The sequence below is a fragment of the Rhinolophus sinicus genome, chromosome 11, assembly GCF_057876585.1.
Source record: "Rhinolophus sinicus isolate RSI-liver-muscle chromosome 11, RSI-T2T, whole genome shotgun sequence".
NCBI classification, from domain to species: domain Eukaryota; kingdom Metazoa; phylum Chordata; class Mammalia; order Chiroptera; family Rhinolophidae; genus Rhinolophus; species Rhinolophus sinicus.
In genome coordinates this window covers 11,575,751-11,596,552 of record NC_142511.1, presented here as the reverse complement: position 1 = coordinate 11,596,552, position 20,802 = coordinate 11,575,751, and the positions used below count along the sequence as shown (strand labels likewise).

The following is a 20,802-nucleotide window of genomic DNA, read 5'->3' as shown; positions in this document are numbered from 1 at the left end:
TTTTCTAAATATGCTCTCTAGCCCCAAAGATTCCTACTTTTGTTCAGGGATTCCCTTTTCTTGGAATATGTATTCCGCCCCCTCCTTCACACTCAGTTCAATTCCCTTTCTTCCAAGAAGCTTTTCTAGATTCCCCAAGGAATAGTCAATTTTCTTCCTGTACGATTGATGCCATGTATTCTTTCATAATACTTACTCCATTTGGATCTGGCCCTCCTCCCAGGGCACACACAGGCACACACTAAAATGCAGGTGCTATTCCGTGCTCACCGTCGTCCTCACCGTCCCATAGTGATCCAAATGCAGGAAAAGTTCAACGCATGTGTTGTAACTTTTACTAAAACCATCATTGGCTGGTGACCGTGTTTGTTTGTTTGTTCATTTGTTTGTTTTACCAGACAGGGCCATGCCCTGCCTTTTAAATGATCACACAGGCCACCAGACACTGTGCACCCCCAGCACTCGTACAGTGTGTAACCTGTATAACTATCATGTGTCACCAACTAGGACAGCTGCAAACCACATATAGAGTGGACCTACTACGTGCCAGGCTTTCTACACATGCCTCATGTCAGCTGGAGCCTCTGGCCACGCCTCGGTTTTCTAGGACTTCTTCCTGTCCGGGAGATGTGGCCGCCCGGCATCTGGAGAGCTAACTACTTATTTGTTCATGTTTGTTTGCACACCAGGATTTTTCACTTTTAGGAACAGGCTGTTCATGTCTCTTTGGCTCAGATCTCTGTTCCCATACCATTATTTATGATGTAACTTAGAATCTATTTGATAGAATTAAACTCAATTCAATTATGAAATTGCACAAGAGATCCACCCCACCTATTTTCTTTCCATTAAAATGCAAGAGGGGTGTGTTGGAGCAATTTATTAAGGGGCCCGGGGGGCTAATCCAAGCCCATTATTTGGCTATTTTCTTACAGTTCCCTGAAAAGGGTGGGGGAGAACAGGAAAAGGGAGACTTGTTCTTTCCTGAGTGATTGTTTGGCCAGTCCACAGGGACCCTACCATCCTACACCCATCAGGGAAGCAGCATTTGTAGGGTCATCCCCCGGGCAGGGCAGGCTGTGTCAGGCTGTGATGAATGGTGCAGACTAGGAGGTGGAATTTGGCCAACAGCAAGGAGAGTGTGACAGGAGATGATAATTGTTAGAGCATTAGACTTTGAGAATAGTATCCAAGTCTCTTCTGTGTATCCTGGGTATCAGCATAGTGACTTGGCTTAGTGACTGCTCCATAATGTTTGAATGGATGTTAAATGAATGACTGAATGAATGAATGCCATACTCTCGCTTCCTTCTCCAAACACTCTTTATAAAAGCATCTCATTCATGCCTCCTCTATAAATCAGGAATTTGGCACGGCATGTAGTCCATTGCTCTGGAATCATTCTGCTGAAGCACAAAAGCCCCAAGGGCTTGGGTATTGGGTGAAAAAAGCCCAGGTTAGGGGGAGAGGGGGCAGGAGTTTTCTAGAGTGTTTTCTAATCGGCTAGAGCCCCATTTCCCTGTTTGGTTAGTTTTAGGCTTTTCTGCCATCCTTCGAATGTGTTGAAAGCTCTGTGAGAATGAGGAACAGCAGTCTATGACGATGGTTCAACACTCTGCAGCCTACAACTCTGGGTGCTCTGCCTGGTTCTCCACTGACAGCAAGAAGTCACTTAACCACACTGTACACCTGAAGCTGAGTAATATTGAATGTCAGCTGTAATATATATAGTCATGGGATATGGAGTACTGCATAGAGTCAATGGCATGCAACAGCTATATTATGATGTCAGAGGGGTAATAGATTGGGGGAAGGAGGTTATCACTTTGTGAGAGGCGTAAATATCTAATTAGTACATTGGTTTGTAGACCTGAAACTAATGAAAACATTTTTTTTTAAATTTATTGAGCAGTTACTGTTTTCCAGGCTGTTTTACATGCAAAATGTCATTGAAACTTCATCATGACCCCATGAGGTAGCTACTGTTATCGGCTCCCTTTTACAAGTGAAGAAAATCGGGCTTGAGAAGTGACATGTCTTGTCTGACAAACCAGCTGGTATCACTGCAGAGGGGTGGTGCCTTTCCCAATAGGAACCTTCTAGTAATTAGCAATCCCCTCACACTGGGATTCAAACAGGGAAGGAGAACCACTACGCATTATAGGGCAAGGGACTTATTATGAAAAATTAGCTCTCACATAACTATAGGAGCAGCAGAGCAAGTGAAGACCCAGGTGGGAAGTTGAAGGACCAGAGAAAGGGCTGACATGGCCCACTGAGGCAGTGAAACCCCGAGGGGAAACTCATGGGAGGTCCGTGGGCCATGGTGCCTTCACTGCTGACCACCTGGTGAGGGGCCTGGACCCCGAGGCCACTGCTGCTCAGCAGGGTCAGGAGCTGGGTGATGAGCATGGTGTGGAGCTATGGACAAACTGGAATCCGCCAGTACCACTCCATCTGTCACCACATTTAATCATGACGACCTTCACAGGTCATCACACTGCTTCACTTCAGGCTTCTAAAGCTCATGCAAATTTCTTGTACAACTCAACCCAGAATCCCTTCTCTCCTGCTTCAGCTCAACACCATCTCTTATTGGTTTCATTGTCAGAAGGCTAAGACATTCTCACCAGCAAGAGGGGAGTTCTGGGAAATACACTTCCAGGTTAACCAAGTTGAGGTATGCCAACCACCCCATGTGGCAAACCCCGCATACCTTTTCCCATGTATGGCTCTCAAACGGAGCAGGGTACACCATCCACGGGACAGCCCAGACATTACCCAAGATTCTGTGGGTGCTAGTCATGCTTCCGCAGTCCAGTCTTATATGGCCTTTGATTGTAACTCAGAGACTTAATACTCATTTACTTTCTTTTCCTATGTCAGGAGATCAGAGGAGGGCTTACCACTTCAGTTTTGACCATTGGTTTAAAATGAAAAAAATGAACGAACAAGTTAATTAAAAAGAAAAAACCCCACCTCATTGCAGACAAGTGAGGTGATGAATTTTTCAAGCACTGGAGCATAACTGACAATTAGTGCTGGGTGTGGATTCCATTTAGAAGAAAAGGAAGTAAAGATTAAATACCCTTCAGGAGTAGTATGCCAAGGATTCCAGCGAAGACACAACAGCTTTGACTCACCAGCTGCGTCACTGATTTGTTTGCCTTGCTCATCCACGTAGTGAAGGCTGTGCTTTCTCGCAGGGAGACTTCCTGACCTCAGCTTAAGGTAGCAGTCAGCACAGCAGTAGGTTTCTATAGCTGCTCACTATCCAAATCAGTATGGAAATGCGACTGAGCCCTGGGCAAAATCCTTTTCGGCTGATTTACAGACACTCAGAAGGACCCTAAAGTTCTCGCTTCTCCTGCCTGCTTCACTCACTGTATCCACAGTCCTTGCACTGAATCCCTTCTCTCCTGCTTCAGCTCAACACCGTCTCTTCTTGGTTTCATTGTCAGAAGGCTAAGACATTCTCGCCAGCAAGAAGACTAATTTTTCTCCAACATGCAAATTTGCACGGTTATTTAGAGGAGAAAAGTAGCCTTCTGTGAGATTGTGTACACAGAGCAGAAGAAAGGCAGGTGCCCCGAGACGAGTAGGTCAGCTCCCCACGCAGGAGCACCTTTCATTCACTCGTTATACAGTGACTTATTGAGCACCTACTGTGTACCAGGCCCTGTATTAGGGTATGTGGATACCATGGAGAAGAAGGTAGATGACTCTTATCTTTTCTGGACAATGCCATTTTTAAATACGCTGCCAGATTCTCCCTGAAAATAAATCCAGGTCTGTTAGAACTTTGCTGAGATTGTGAGTTTGGGAAATAGAGTGACATACTTGTTCCTCTCTCTTTTCTCATGTCAGGTGCCCTCATCCCCACCCTACTACAGGCCTTCTCTAGCCTGTCAGTAGATCAAAGAGCAGAGCCTGGTGCATCATTGTCTATTTCCCTAAAATTCATTGTCATTGACTTTTGGAAAGACAAGACCAAGGGCAGCTGTATCCCCCTGTGGAAAAACTGCAGAAACTATGTCCTACTGCCTATGACCAGGTGACAGTATCTTTTTCACGGACTCAGGTTGTAAATCTCCTTGGCAGACACCGTCCATCTGTTAAAAAAGAAAAAAGAACAAGAAAACATAAACATACACAGCCACAAAAACTATTAAAATCCCCAAACAATAGAGACAGTGATGTGGATTCAAGTGGGACAGAAACTCTCAAAGCATCTGAGAGCCAGCAATTGCCCTGAGTCAGAACGATCCATTTCCCAGTGACGATGCTCCATTTTTACTCGGACATTCCCAAACTCCAGGGACTTTGCAGCAACACTTTTTATATTCTGAGGTGCTAGCAGCCAATCCAGATACATCTTCAATTGAACATGTTTTCCAGCCCCAGCTGGACCCTCTGTTTCATGTGATAAATGCTATTTTGGGAGCTAATACAAAGTATAAAGAGAACCCAGTTGTGAATGCTATTATCTTATTTCAGTAAATGTAAAATACCATCAGTATCTAGGTGGACACATGGAATACTGTCCACATGAAAAAACAAACAAACAAACAAACAAAACAAACAAACAAACAGAGACATGAGTTGTTGAACTCTGTGGTAAGGCCAATCTATTTATTGGAACTTAGGAAATGGACATGATGGGCTGGAGTGGTTGGAGGAGGTGGGCTTGGGAGTAAAGACCATCGCCCAGTGCCCACGAGACTTGGGGTGATGTGTTGAGGAAATCGAAAACAGTGATCTTTGAACATTGTTTCAGCCTAACTTTCTGTCACTGGAAACTCAAGGGGATAGGAACCTGAACTGTTTGGTATCCATGTCACATCCTATGGTCATTGATGGTGGCGAGTTCTTATATATTCTGGAGCCACAATCTTGTTATTGCCCACGAGGTAGCACAGAGGGATCCACCTTCTTTTACATTATTAGGCACATCAATGAGGAAATGGGTCGAGAAGGGAGTTAGACACTTGATGGTAGAAGCCCAAGGATGCTATAAACGAGGTGTGTAGGGTGACTTTCTTAAACGTAGATACCACATTAGGGAATGTTCTGGAGTCTGTATAGCCAGGCATCATTTCTTTCTTTTTTTTTCTTTCTGAAAGTAAATTCTTAGAGTCGTTTCTGAGCCCTGGAAAATGTAATCATTTCAACATAATCTGCCAAAAATAATAGATGTTTTCATGGCGCTCAGTACTTGTCACAACATTACTTGTGCTTTCCCCTTGAGCTCAGCGAATGTCAGTTGTGCTCATCCTGGATTGAAGTGGCCGGTCAGCACACACTTCCTCAGAGGGGCTCCCTTCCTTCAGAACTCTCTGATGTCCACAGAAACCAAAAACAAAAACAACAGACATGAGGCAAGAGGTTCCAATATTCTGTTTCCCAGCTCCCTACATCACATACGTAGCGAGAAAGATGGAGTCAGAAGCTGGATGGGTAATGGGGTTCCGGAGGCTCTGAAACATCCAGGTGACAGATACCACAGGTGCCCTCAAACATCACCTGACTTTTAATTTCCCTAGAAAAACTGTCACATAGTCTGTAAACTCCTCTCCATACTGAAATGTTTAGCAAGACTTCAGAGTGTCCTGCTTTTACCTTTTCCCTGATTTGATTTGATTGGGTAATTCTTTGTGGTGGTATCCAAAAAGGGTGGACTTTCTGATGCCACAGTCACCATTTCTGCCGAAGGGCACTTACAAGACGTGTGGCTCTCCTGCTGAGCTTGTATCCGTGGCCCATGGCTCCTGCACACTTGTTCCTCAACTGGCTCCTGTGTTGCCACCTCAGGCTCTTTCCCTCTGAGGTGGTAGAGAAATTGACCTTCCCGAAGACTCACTAGCTGAGTCTCACCTTTGGTTAGTCCTCTGGAGCAAGCAATTTAGTGTTAACTCAAAGGCGGGAGCAGCAGACACACCACAGTATTTTTCTAACTGCAGACCAAGACCCAGTAGAGGGTCCTGAAACAAATTTAATGGAGTACAACCAGCATTTAAAAAATGCAATCGAGTGGAACAGAGTTCAGGAGAAGAGCAGGTAAAATATTACAGTGCCCTGCATGTACTCAGGGTGAGTGTTATTTGGTGAAACTGTCGTTTCTGTTACATAACTTCATCAACGTGCATGCACACACTCTGTCATGATGTGTTTCATTTTGTGGGGTTGCAGTTGAAATAATTTGAAAGATATAGAAATGTTAAATTGAAATTCGATTCCACTGTCTCCAAAACTCTTGTTGCTAAGCAACAATGCATTGTTTATTTAAGGAGCTGGAAAGAAATGCTTTTACTTATGAACTGCCTAAAGCCAGTGACTCCAAGAGCCGACATTTCTCTTAGGAAGTCTGCGGCCTGGTGCTATTCAGAACATGAACCATAGTTCAGCCACCTTCCTCTCCTCTGTGCCTTCCACTGCCTTAGTGGAACCCTCAAGAGGAGCAGGAATCAGAACTGGTGAGGCAAATCGGAAGGTCAGAGCGGATTCCATATCCCTCCAATGACATCCACTGAAAATCATTTGCTATAACATCTGCCTACAAGGTTGGAAAATGGCAACCCTCACATAGTAGGGCTGGAGCAGAGCTGCTTGTGCAGAGGGGAGCAGAACCTTTATCCAGTACTTGGACATAATTTTTCTTCATGCTCTGTTGTTTGTTTGTTTGTTTTATTATTGTAGTAAAATGTACATGATAACATTTACCATTTTCACCATTTTGACTGTCCAGTTCAGTGGCATGAAGTATGTTTACATTGTTGTGCAACCATCGCCAACATTCACCTCCGGAACTTTTTCATCGTCTCAAACAGAAACTCCACTCCCCCTCGCCCCCTCCTGCCAGCCCCTGCTAACCACTGTGCTACTTTTTGTCTCTGAATTGGACTACTTTAGGTACTTCATATATAAGTGGAATTATAATATTTATTCTTTTGAGACTGGCTTATTTCACTTAGCATGGTTTCAAGGTTCATCCAAGTTGTAGCACGTGTCAGAATTTTATTCCTTTTTAAGGCTGAATAATATTCCATTTTATGTATATATTCGGATGTTATTTTAAAAATACTTATGCTTGTCCCCTGGCCTTCACCATATAATGCTCATTTGGGCCAACAGCAGAGGGAAGAATGCTATGGAGCTATTATTGTCCATAAAAGACTTGGACAGAGTGGATCAAAAATCCCACAGCCAAAACTGTCTGGTGGTTGACTTCTCTGGGTCGCTTTTGCTGACTCTGAAAGTTTTAAAAGGTTAAACCAACATGCTTTATTTTTTATTTTTTATTTTTTTATTAAGAATGCCAAACTTCAAAACCTGTTGATTTGTTCCCTTTGGTCTCTACCCGCCGAGTAGACCCAGCCTCCTTTGAAAACAAGCTGATGCCTCCCTATCGGGGCTGCATTTTAGCATCTGTTAGTGGGAAACAGAAAAAGTGTTCCTGATTGGATTCCTTTGTTTCTCTCATCCAAAATCCCTCATTTTCTTTAATGTAACTTAACTGTGATTTCTAGAGCAAACATTTTGCTATGTGCTGCTTCTCTGTTTTCCTCACTTACCCAGGTTCCATCTAGATGCTCAGCAAGAATGTGAACAGGACAGTTGTACAGAATGGAATCGTTAGAAATGAGACCAGAGCAGGGCAAAGAATCCTTATGTTTAGGTATCTGATGTCATTATTTGTCATGACACAGTGACAAATTCAGGTGTCGAAAGCAGACACAGACCAGGTAGAATCCACCCCACCCCCCGAGTGTGTCTGTGGGGTCTGAGCTGTGGCTGGGTCCCTCACCTTTGCTCTTGTGTCAGTCTAGTTCTGGTCACTACTCAATACTTCTAATGATAGTTGACAATCTTGAGCTCTTAATACCATGTTTCCCGGAAAGTAAGACCTAGCTGGACAATCAGCTCTAATGAATCTTTTGGAGCAAAAATTAATATAAGACCTGGTCTTATTATATTATTATAACATAATATAATATATTGTTTCATACCCGGTCTTATATTATATTAAAATAAGACTGGGTCTTATATTAGTGTTTGCTCCAAAAGATGCATTAGAGCTGATGGTCCAGTTAGCTCTTATTTTCGGGGAAACACGGTATGGTCTGTGCTATTTTCTAAACTCTTTACATGCATTCTGTCATTCAATTCCCACAATAACCCTATGACAGATTCTATTATGACCCCCAATTTGTAGATGAGGACAGGTTGCGTAATTTATACAAAGTCATGCAGCTAATAAATAAATGGTTGATCTCGGATTCTAACTCAGGCAGTGGGGATCCAGAGCCCATGCACTTCAGCATTCTTCTCTACTGCCTTTATCAAGTTCTTCAACTCGGAAGCCTAACTTGTGATCAAGCTCAGTCTTGCAAATGCCTCCAAAGTCTCTTACTGGCCAGTCTCCCTGGAGAGTTATTACAGATACAGCAAGCACACAGCGATGCTCAGAAAAAACACTCATCTCTCTTTCTTTGTCTTCTTATCCTGGGGGCAGTGTCCAGAAAATGTCCAGCCTGCAGATAGCTCATTGAGGCAGTAAAACCATCAGAATCACTTCTTAAAGTCCATCAGTTAACACTCAGTGTTTGAATAGATGGCTATCACCAGGCTGAATACTAGATGGAAACAAAGACATGTGGCATGATCCTTCTTACTCTTTGTTGAAACCAGCCCCTAGGAACCTATACATACAGGGTAATATAAAAGTAAGGGCTTAGTTTCCTGACAGGTGGGCACTGAGCCGTGGATGGTCCACTCAGGGAACTCTCTATTATGTTGATTTTTCCTATAGGATGCCAGCACACTTCCTCCACAAGTCACCACTCATCTTTGTCTCTAGAGAAGAGATTCAGTCACTTACTTCCCACTTCTTTCTCACTGTGTATTCCTTGCCAATCAATTGTTTCAAGAATTAAAATTTGGGGGGCAGATTTCCTTAATTTCTTTGCTTTAAATGGTGTGGCAACCAAAGGCCAGATAAGGCTCAGAGCAAAAGATAGTCACTGCCCACAAAAATAAAAACAACCCCACTTAAAACTAATCAGCGCTGATGAGGGGAAAACAAGATCGACACACACATTTCCTCTGTTTCCAACATGAGAGAAATTCCTCCAGCTTTTTGGTCATGCTCATTTTGATTCATTTTCTGGTTCATTTCATGTGACTTCCCCTGGGTCTTATAGGGGTTGTTAGAATCAGAAATGAACAACCGGTGAACCCACTTTTACTTAAGTCAAGCCTCACACGAACCTGCCATCCTTAGAGATGCTGGCGTCCCTTTGGAAGAGAGAACTGAGCACACACTTCACTAGGAGAACTAGAACCTCTTTCTTTTGAAAAGTTTTAGTGTCAGCTGAGAGATGCTGAAAGATACTGGGCAGCCCAGAAGGGCGGAGGAATCCGTACCCTGTAGTCTGAATCCTGGTTTATATGCTTGGAAGTCTGTTTAGTCCCTGGTCTTGTCTACATTCCAATCTAGGTGATCCCTGAGATCAGTGTTGCTTTAAGTGTGTGCCCAGCATCCATCCCAACCTGCATGAACTAGGGTGACTGTGAAAAGTGCTGATTTGGGGACTCCACTGAAGGCTTAATGACTCTGAATCTGGGAGTTGGGGCCAGGAGTTGACTTTCTTTAACATTCCCAGGGTGCCTTTCCCTTCCCTTTAATCTGTCAGCCACTGAAAGGGCAGAGGGACTCCAGCCAGCTCAGACTTGGGAACAATATCGGGCAGCAGAGCATCCCTTCAGCAGGCAAGAGTGATGGCTAAGGAAGGGCCAGGAGGAAGCAGTGACCAGTGGGCTTTGGCTATAAAAGGAGCCTCAGCAAATGCCAGAGCTGGAAGCAAAGCTGGGCTCAAAAAAAAAAAAAAGAAAATGAAAAAAAAAAAAAAAAAAACACAGCCTGATTATCTCCGCCTAGAAATCCACTGGCTTTTAATTCTCAAACTTAATAGGAAAACCAGATTTCTTTTTCCCACACTCAACACCCCTTTTGATGTCCATCCCCCTCCCAACACCTCTTATCCAACCCGCATTTTACCCAAAGTGATCCAATGGAAAGTTTAGTCCAGGAAGACAAGGGCTGTGGAGCTGCAGAGTTGGGGGGTTGGGGGTGGGGTGGGGGCGGGGTGGGAGCCATGGGTTGCCATGGAAACCCTGCCTGCTGCAAGGTCTGAATGGTTTTCTGTTTGCTGACGTCCAGTTCTTTAGGGCAGGCCCTGGCATCTGCAGGGACCTGGGCACCGCATCCTGTGTCCCCCTTTTCCGGCATCCGGCCCAAGCGGCATCCATCCCAACAGGTCTCCTGGTAGCAGGCAGGGTGTCCGGGACTGAATGCTTCCTCCTGACCCCTTGTCCCGCGGCTGCTGCCCTCCCCAGCTGGGAAGTGACGGGCAGCAGAGGGTGTTCCCCAACTCTTTGAAGAGAGAGGCCTTGTTTTCTCTTGCATTTTCTTCTTTCTTCCCTTGTCATCCAAACATGAACCTTTGGCCATTTGCCTGTCTCCCTGCTGGCCAGCTGGCCTCGCCATTCTCAGTGCTGAATTTCGAGTTCTCTCACAGGGAGTGCCGAGTTCATTTTCATCCAGCTTGGTACACCGGGTGAGCTGCTGGCTCCAGTTTGTTCTCTGAAATGTTGCCTCCATCAGCTGATTAGAAAAGCTGGAATGATCTCCATGTAAATGAGCCCTGGAGACCTTCAATGGTTTTAGCTTATTTGAAAGGTTTGCTAGACCCAAGTTGGGAATGATCAGGCCTCTAGGTACTCAGGTTGTGCTATATATGGAGTACATGCCACCACGCTGCAGGCCACTGTGGTCACATACCAATTCCTCCAGCTGCCAGCTATTTTCACAGGCCTTTATACAGGCAGATCCTTGCTGCCCATCTTCCCTTTGGCCTGCCAAACCCTGACGGTACCGGACCCTGCTTTCCTCCCTAGCAGTCTGTCTGTCATGCCTCTTTCCTTTTCATGTTCTCCTTACAGCAGATACGTAGCCCTTTTCGCAGTTACTATTATAAAACAGACTGGGCAGTTTTCTGCCCCAGGGCCTTTGCACATCCAGACCCCCTGGCTGGAGAGCTCTTACCTGGCTTTCCTTCCTTATCTTTCCATCCTATCTAGCATCAGCTCCTCAGCCTTTTTTGATCATTGTCATATGCCCCTCCTTGTTCTCTATGTCTCCACCCTTCTAGCTTCTTAGTATGTTACCTTTTGTAATATTTGTTTGCTTTTTATTGTCTGACTCCTGACTAAACCCTGAGGGCCAATGAGTCTGGGACTTTTAATGTTTCCATCAACTCTGAAGTTGGGATGTCTGTCACATGGCCTGGTACATAGGGTGCTCATTCAATATTTATGGGATAAATGGAAGAGAGGCTCATTTCTGCCCATCCTTCCAAATTCCACCTGGCAGTCACTTGCTTCCTTGTGTAAATCTTTCCTGACTACTAATCAATCCCCAGCTTCACCTCCCAGGTCTGAGTGGAGTGTCTGCCCTGGGTGTTCCCTGTACCCTGGGCCTTTCTCCTTAGGTTACATTATGGTGTCCACTGGTTTGTCCCTTTCTTCAAACAGATGGTGATCTAGAACATAGAATCTAGGATCTAGAAAAATATCTGACACAGAGAGATTACCTGACTTGACGAATGTTGGTTCAATGAATGAATGAATAAATGACTGTCAGGTGACATTTCAGAGACGTACAGAGAACTACGTGTGGAAGTACTACCCTAGTTCAATAAGAGACAGATATGTTTCAGAAGAAAGCTCTTGTACAATGTGGTTCTCATATTTCTTGGTCTTTCATTTTATCGGATGACATTCCAGTAGTCTAGGCAAACAAAGATCTGGCAAGGTCTTAAAGATAAATTAAACCGAGTCCCAACTCCTTTACAACTGAAGTGATGCTATCATTGCACAATCTTATGACGCTCATCCTCAAATCTTGAAACTTCTGAATGGGGGTTGAATGTCCAACACCCCATTGGGCCTCCATTTCTTCATGTGTTATGAGAAGTATGGATAAGATCATCTCGAGAGTATCTTCCAACTCTAACATTTTGTGATTTAAGAAAAAAAAAATCAAGGTGACTCACCTCGATCTTTGAATGCTTTGAACAATCCCCAGTGTCTCTGGAGCTCACTGCGGGTGCTCTGGGGCTGAAGAGAAGCCTGGCTGGGAATCTCAGCTGGGGACACTACTAGTGTACGCTCGCCGTCAGAGCATACAATCGTCATCTTCTTTCCCACATCATCAAGGGGGCTGTGGCTCAAAAGACTGTGGGGAAGGAGCAAAATGTGGGACCAAGTACATGAAGAGGAGAAGAGAGACTCTTAGGACCTGATGTGGCCCCACTGGTCCAGGAAGGGGTGATGCTTAGGGACCAGACGTAGGCCTGGCTCTTCCGAGAGCCATCAATTGATTGTGTCTGGAAGGGAGGAAGAGGACTTGGAGGGTGAAAAAAGGTGGACTAAAGTGAAAATAAGTCGAGAAGAAGAAATGCTGAGACAAAGGAAGAGGAGGGTAAGAATAGCAGGTGACCAGTAAGATGTGGCAGGAAGATCATGAGCCCAGGAGCCAGACGACTAGACGGGTATTGAGCTCAGGTAGACGCCCAGCTGTGTGAACCGGAGCAAATCTGTGGGCATCTCTGGGCTTCAGTTTCTGAATCTGAGTCCACTTCCCACAACACGGGACTATTTTTCAGAGTAACATAAGCTTATGGATGTGAAAGTGCTTGAAAATAATTTTTTTAAATGAATGGAAGCAGAAATGATTGGGGCGAAAGGCTGCCGAGTACTTATGGAATAATACAGCGAAAAAATGCTACCACATTAAAGAAATACGACCAGGAATTTATAACCCACAAGGAAATGGATCAAAGAGGTCAGGGAAAGGTTTTTTCCCCACCAAAGGCCTGGTCATATTTTTCCAATTGTTGAAAAGAGAAAAATGAATAAACGTTATCTTTATGTTACCCAAAGGTGACTTACAGGAACTGAAAGGGTTGGGTCAGGACGAGGAGTTGATGGATCAAAACATGCCTTTGATGGAGCTAAATCCCAGGTAATTACAGTCCTGGAAAGGTTCCCTAAACTCAAGGTCCTGGGCTAGCCTGCCCCTCAATCACCCACAAAACAAGCCAAGGCAACAGAAAGAGGTCGAATAAGCCATCACCAGATGAGAACAGAACTTTAAAGCCAAAACAGTGACACATAAGAACAGACAGCTGCTGTTGTGTGTCCTCACTTTAGTTGAGGTTCAAATCCAAATCCTTCCACCTTCCAAAGGTAAATGGGTCAGACTTCTAAAGTTGGCCAAATCCATCTTCAGAGCCCCTTCTTCTGTGGGGTGCCACCCCCAACCCTGACCCTTGGTATCCTGCAACCTGGTACGTCCCACTTTGCTCCAAACCCTGTGCTAGGCCTGTCTGACTTTTCTTTCGGCCATGGTATCTCCATCAGTACTCCATGTTGTTGGCCGGCCCCCCCAAACCTCTACTGTCTGGCCCCCCATCTCTTTGGATTGAGGCTTGCTAAGTTGTCTAAGCCCAAGCCACGCATTAGCCAAACCCTGCTTATATGCCAATGGCCGAGGGCCAGAGGCAGCCTGTCCCCCAGGCCCTGCTCTTACGCTTCCTCTCTGGGGTCCATAAACTTTTTCTGCAATGAACCAGGTAGCAAATATTAGGTTTTGCAAGTCATGTGGTCTCTGTCTCAACTACTCAACAATGCTGTGGCACAAAAACAGCCATAGACAATATGTAAACAAACAGGCATGGCTATGTTTCAATAACAACTTTGTCAATCTGAGATTTAAATTTCATATAATTTTCATGTACCATGAAGTCTTACTCTTTTCAAAAATTTTTTTTTCAATGTTTGAAATGTGCAAAACCCATTCTTAGCTAGGGGGCCATATGGAAACAGGCAGCAGAGCAGACGTGGCCCGTGGGCCGTTTGCAGACCCTTGCTCTCCAGCTGCACTGTCACGGATGGCTCTTTCATACTTGAGAAGTGGTTAGTCTGAAGTGAGAGATGCTGAAGTACAAACTATACCCAGATTCCTAAGACTGTAGAAGAAAAGAACATAAAAGAACTCCTTATTTTTTAATATTGATTACATGTTGAAATGATGGTATTTCAGATATATTGGGTTAAATAAAATGTAGTTTTAATTTTACTTGTTCCTTTTCACTTATTGAAATGTGGCTACTGGAACATGTACACTTATCTATGTGGCTCGTGTTATATCTTTGTTGGACAGTGATGCTCCAGAGGCAATGCCTGGTCCTTTGCTGAAAGAATTCATGGGCCGATAGAGCTGGTGGAGCAAATCAGGTCCAGGCACGAAGGGTGAAGAGAGCGGTGAAGTGCCTCCCCCAAATCTCACGGCCAGTTGGACAGGGACCCTGGTCTCCTTGTTCTATCAGCCTATGTCATTTCTATTACGCCATTTTGACCGAGATAAGGGTTCTGGTGTTGAGCAGGGGGCAGGTGGGGCCCTGTGTTGACCCTCCCTACCCCCAACTCATGAAAAGGAAACACCTTTCTATTCTGGTATCCCCGGATGTTGGGATGACTCCCTCTCAATCTTTCTGCTTTACCATTTCCAAAGTTTTTTCAAAGTCTTGTCCCAGGACCACTGACCAGAATCCTAGAAGGGCATTTAAAAAAGTACAGATGACAGGCCTCATCCCCAGAGACGCTGAATTCGTGGGTCTGAGGTGGGATCGCTGAGCCTGCAATTGTGACAAGAAGCCTCTTACGAGGTTCCTGATGCACACGAACTTTTGAGTTCTGCTGCTTCTGGAGGGGCTTTTGAATCCTGACCTATATGACACAGAGAACATTGCTTTTCTATGGTAGGAACATAGACTAGAAATTAAAATGGGTTGAAAGCCCTATTTTGCAAGAACTATGATCTCTTTGAAAGAAAGTATTCACTTAGGTAACATAATATCACAGCAGCAGTGACTATTGGATAATCATGATTAATTTTTCTTCTTTGCTCACCCTCGGATCTCTCTACAAGGGGATCTGGAAAACAGCTCTTCGGCCTTTGAATTCCTTGCAGAGTGTGCCTTTCAGTATTCCGTACAACATCAGCTGTATAGGGCGTACACTGTATTTTGAATAATGCTAGTCAAAATGTTCACAGTGGATATGCAGGGGATGAATGCTTAGCCAGTTCTCATCAGAGTTGTTGCCATCGTTGACAGTTCTGTGTGTCAGCATGAGCCAGAAACTCAGGCCAACTCATTACAGACAATTGCTTGTGCCACAAAAGGTATCTTTAATTTTGGGATTTTTTTTTTCTACTGGTAGTAATGACGCAAGAAACAAATGATAACGTCTCCGTAAGGTATATAATTTGAAAGAGTGCCCAGTGCAATCTTCGTCTTGTAAGTGAGGTAGAGTATTTTCAGATTAAAGTTAAGCAAAGTCATGCATTTATGAGAGAAATAGCGACACTCCATTTTGCGACGGCAAGCCCAGAGTTCCCAGTTCTAATGCAGGAAAGGGCTCAAGCTTTCCAAGAAGACTTCAGTGTGCTACTGCAATTTTAAAGGGCCAATAAAATGTTGGCGATCGTAAGATAAAAACCATGAAATATTGTCTTAGGCTTGTATAAACTCACAGGGATCTATCACATGGAATGCTTCAAGAAGTTAGAGTTCTCTAATTCTGATAAAGAAATAAAAATGTCCCAGAAAAGAAATCAAGCAAAACTATTGAGTGATATAGTCACTTTTTCATTGAACCAATGTGGGAGTAGCTAATATAACACAAGTCCCTGGGAAATAGGTAATAGACTTTGCCTTCAAGTAGCTATAATCCAGAAGGAGACCTATGAAATATTTAGTGTAGCTAAAATCCAAAAGAGGAAGTGAAAAGCACCCTGTGAAAGGTCCAAGGCTATGTAGTCCTGGGGTTATTGCACGATAGTGTGAAATCACTTCCATCTGGGTGGCATCAAAAAGGCTTCAAGGAGGAAGTGATCTTCACGCCAGTCAGAAAGTACAGATTCTCGCTGTGAGGAGGTGAGGAACAAGTGGAGAATGAGGAAGGGATTTTAATTTGAAGGGTCTTGGGAAATTGAAGGCACAGAAAGGAAACGGCCTAGAGCTGTTGGTTTGCTTGGCCTAGAGCTATTGGTTTGCTTGGAGCATCGAGTCAGCAAGGGAGGTGTGAGATGGCTGCCTTACAAAAACACTGATAAGATGACTTTGGGGCCTGGAAAGATGAGACTTTATAGCATGATATAATAAATCTAAAGAAAGTCAAAAGTTCCTGTGAGGGGAAACTGAAATGTATAAATCTTGGAGTATTAAAATTAAGGACTGCTCTTTAAAGATGGAAGACAATAGCATTTGCTCAAAATAAACGAAAACACATAGTACATACTAATTTGATTAAAACCACTTCCTCAAGACATTGTGCAAACATAAGATTAAGATTCAAGAGGAATTTAATTAACTTATAGATAACAAGACCATCATGGTTGTCGGGAGTTCTAAACACTGTTTGGGGAGCTCAACCCCAATCTTATGTGGCTAGTACCTTGCAGAAAGTATGATTCTCCCCTGAAAGGCCTTCACCCCAGAGTGTAATTAGTTGGTTAAAAACTCGGGTTTGCGGGTCGGCCCGGTGGCTCAGGCGGTTGGAACTCCATGCTCCTAACTCCGAAAGCTGCCGGTTTGATTCCCACATGGGCCAGTGGGCTCTGAACCATAAGGTTGCCAGTTCAATTCCTCAAGTCCCTCAAGGGATGGTGGGCTCTGCCCCCTGCAACTAAGATTGAACTGGCACCTTGAGCTGAGCTGCCTCCCAAATGGCTCAGTTGGTTGGAGCGCGTCTTCTCAACCACAAGGTTGCTGGTTCGACTCCTGCAAGGGATGGTGGGCTGTGCCCCCTGCAACTAGCAACGGCAACTGGACCTGGAGTTGAGCTGCGCCCTCCACAACTAAGACTGAAAGGACAACAACTTGACTTGGATAAAAGTCCTGGAAGTACACACTGTTCCCCAACAAAGTCCTGTTCCGCTTCCCCAATAAAATCTTAAAAAAAAAGCTTGGGTTTGAGCTTCCGACAGAGCGTCCATAGCATGCAAAATATGTGACCTTGGACAAATGACTTGTCTCTCTATGTTCCAGATTCATCTGTAAAGTGGTGATCATGACTTCCATCCAACAGGATTGTTGTAAGAACAGCCATATTAAATTTAAAAAATGCTTGAGAAGTACTTAACTGAATGCCAGTGTTGCCTAGCAGATGTTGGCTCCTATGGCTATTGCCTGAGTTAAATGGATCATGGCCCAAATTTGGGGTAACTTTTCCTATGGTTTGAGTTTAGGGTTTCAAAGGAGTCAGTAAACATGTCAGAGCTTGCCTTCATAAGGGTCCTAGCAGGTATGTGTTTTGCATGTAACATATTCAGCAACGCACCCAAGGATTGTCACTGCTTGTACACATAGTGTTGAGTGGCCTACATCACATGTGAATTTGATTTTTGGTATCTAAAGTCTTCAACTGTCAAGCACAAAAATCCATACAAGACTAATCCTGTCTTGTGCCCAGGGCTGGACTGAAGCTCTGAGGGTTTTGAAGGCAAGAGCTGAATACATCAGCTATGAGAGTGTCAGGGCCAGGCTAAAAAAACATGAATGTGATGTTGAGCCAAGATTGAAATAACAGGGAGCCATGGCTGGCCTGGGTGAAGCGAGAAAAGTTGAAATTGCTTGTCAAGGAAAAGTACCAAAGCACACAGCTCTCAGGAGTCAAGGAAAACAAGGAGAGTAATGGGTTGGCTGAGAGAGAGGATCCAAACTGGAGGCCACAATGATCGTATCTGGAAATGCTGAATTCAAGGCTGAATTCCATAACCAAAAATTTACTCAGAGTTGGGCTGCGAGGAACAGTCCTGAGAATCTCTAAAGGAATGTAGTGGACAGAGAGCAAAGAAATTAACTGCAATAACTCAGTAGAGCTGGAATCAGCTCTTCCTTCTCCTTCTAAGAGCTCTTTTGTCATGAGTTTGATGATGTCTAAGGAAATTGGTTATGATGGAGCAGTGAGACTTTCCCTGGCAACGTGAAGTTGGGGCCCCTCAGGATTCCCCCGGAACCACTGTGAGTTCACTTCTCAGAGTAGCCTCCACCCTCCCAGGATGAGTTTCCCCAGTGAGGGCCTCTGTCCCCCATCCTTGAGGAGCATCTCCAGAGTGACCTCCCTCCCTCCCCGGATGCCTTCATCAAAGACACTTCTTTTGATCTTCATCTAAAACCTAACCTGGCCCTCCTCAGAGCCTACCTCTTCAAGCTTCCCCTGAGTCTACGTATCTCAATTGTTTTGCAAAGAAGCACCAGCACTCAGGAACAGTCAAGACTTGAAAGAAATCAAATGGAGTCAGAACGAAGTGCGATCTGGGATAGTGACAATAAAAATCACAACTTTCACTCCTCCTTGAGCATTAGAGCTTATGGCCACGGCAGCGGTGAGGGTGACAAGGGCTGACGACAGGTCTTAGTGTCCTTCCTGGCAACCCGGCAGGGCATGGGAAGACAGGGAAGCATTTTCGTACTCTTGTGTTCCTTTGCTGCATCCCTTATTTTTCTTCTACATCTTGTCTCTGCCCATCTCCCTACCAGCAGCCCTCTGCCTTTAGAACTTTTCCGAATAACTGGAGAACTTCTAGAATAAAGTAGAAACAGGAAGGGAGTGAGATGTAATGGGAATATCTTCCCAGAGCTGAGATGTCCTAAGGATCCACTGAAATATTTGGATGTAGTGGAACTTTTTTTTCTTTTAAATACTTTTGAACATTGGTATTAAAAATGAAACCCAAACTCATCTCTTCCTCTTTAGCTTTCCTTCTGCTCCTTTGTGACAAACATTCAATAACTGAAACTATTTGAATACTTACTATGCGCTAGGAACTGTTCTGGGCTCTAGTGAGATAGAGATAAATCAAAGTTATTTCCCTAAAGGAATTTACAGTAAAAGAAAGTTGCAATTATATGTATCATTTATTCACTCATGTCTTAGAGACCTACTATGTGTTGATTCATTTTTCCCCCCAAACATGGTATATAGGCCAACAGAGATGATTTTGCTAGAAACGTAAAAGGAGGTAGGAAAGATGGTGGCTGCAATTGAGGGGCAGGTTTAACCAGTAATAGAGGAGGGGGCAGAAGGAAGGCAGGCAGGAAGTGGGTTAGGGAGCAAAGGAGAAGGCTGTGTGGTTTCTTTTGGGGCTGAGGTTCGGTGAGCACCACACAAACAAAATGGCTACCTCTGGTCCATGAGCCAGGGTTTGCCTGAACCCATTGTAGCAGCAGATGACACCAGGCTCAGACTGGGGTACCCCAAGGCAAGCTCACCCCCACTTGACTTTGTGATCCTTGGGGAGGTCAGTCTCACGTCTGGCGTTCCTAGTCACCTTGTTACCAACTCCTGTGAAAATGTGATGCGGCCGGAAGGCACTCCAGTCCTTTGTCAGGGTCAGCATGCTCATGCTTTAACTTTTAACTGTTCATGTTTTCATTGAAAATATTTATTTTAATACTGTTCTAGGAGGGTGAATTTTTTCCAGGTATTGCTCCATAGCTGATTTCTTATCTAATGCTGCCAAGAACAAGAAAGGAGAGACTAAAGCTGAAGAAGGTGCCAGGCTCAGTAAGCACTGCACTTCATTATTCCTTTAAACATCTCAGCCCTGACCTTGTCATTGACATTCCCACTTTTTTCATTTTTTAAAATTGCCCTTTGCCAGAGAGAGAGAGAGAGAGAGAGAGAGAGAGAGAGAGAGAGAGAGAGAGAGAGAGAGAGAGAGAAAAGGGAGCAGTAGTATGGCCTGGGAAACCAGGGTGTTTGCTGCTTAGAGGAACCAGAAGGTCACAGAAGCCTGGCTGGATTAAGAAATGACAGCTCAGCATTGGGAAGGGGGAAAAACACCAGAGAGCAGCAGCAAAGCAACAACAAAACTTTTTCAGAGATCTGGCCAGAACTGGTCCACAAAAATCACCAATTCCCGTCCCGCCTTCCCCTCCACTCTTCCAGAGGCAGCAAGAATCTTAGCACTCCTGTAACAAACCTGCCTGCAGCTCCTCCCTCCTAGCGAACTGCATACTCACCCTATGTTTCTTCCCCACTCTCCTCCTCGCCTGCACCCACGGAGGGCAGACCGTGTGTGAGGGAGGGTGAGGAGCGGAGCAAGAGAAAGACATCTCAGCTGGCTGTCCCTTGCCCTTGAGGAAAACAGAGGCAGGGAGGAAAACAAACTGTTCCCTGCAATCTGACCACCTCCGTGCAAGCCTCTGGGTTACATACCCTGGGGACTCTGAGGCCCAGAGTCGGGGCTGATTAGGCCAGGCAGGAACGCGGAGCTTGGTGACTGTTCCTGGGCAGATTAGAAACACATTGCTGGAGAAGGGGGGGCAGGGGGCCAGAGTATGCAAGGCATATGGCTGGGGGTAGGGTGTGGGGCTGGCGTAAGTGGGTCGGGAGGGGGCAAAAGAAGGACTGGGGATAATGCTCTGTTTGTAAGCTGAGCGTCCAAGCTCCAGGGGTGGCCCCAGGCAGCTGCCCAGGCCTCACAGTGAGAAATCCAACAACAAAGGCACTGGGACAAAAGGGTCAGTGGCCAGAGGGGCTGCAGGCTTTACCGGGCCAAGAGCACTTCAGTTCTGAGGGGCACAGATCAACCCTGGTTGGAGGCTGGAGGCTGGAGGCGAACTGTCAAAGGGGCGAATGGAGGAAAGAGAACAATGTTTCTGGGCCTTG

The 20,802-nt window shown here is 44.9% G+C and overlaps 1 long non-coding RNA gene across 2 annotated transcripts; it reads right to left on the bottom strand.

The window, feature by feature from the left end:
* Positions 1–473: 473 nt before the first annotated feature.
* Positions 474–20,251, bottom strand: LOC109449188 (uncharacterized). 2 transcript variants are annotated; one of them, XR_002137664.3, is made up of 3 exons: positions 20,154–20,251; positions 12,114–12,295; positions 474–4,112 (listed from the first exon to the last, which is right to left on the bottom strand). It is a non-coding gene; the product is annotated as an uncharacterized LOC109449188 (long non-coding RNA). The 2 variants fall into 2 exon arrangements; XR_002137668.3 differs by lacking the exon at positions 474–4,112 and adding an exon at positions 4,599–5,336.
* Positions 20,252–20,802: the final 551 nt, after the last annotated feature.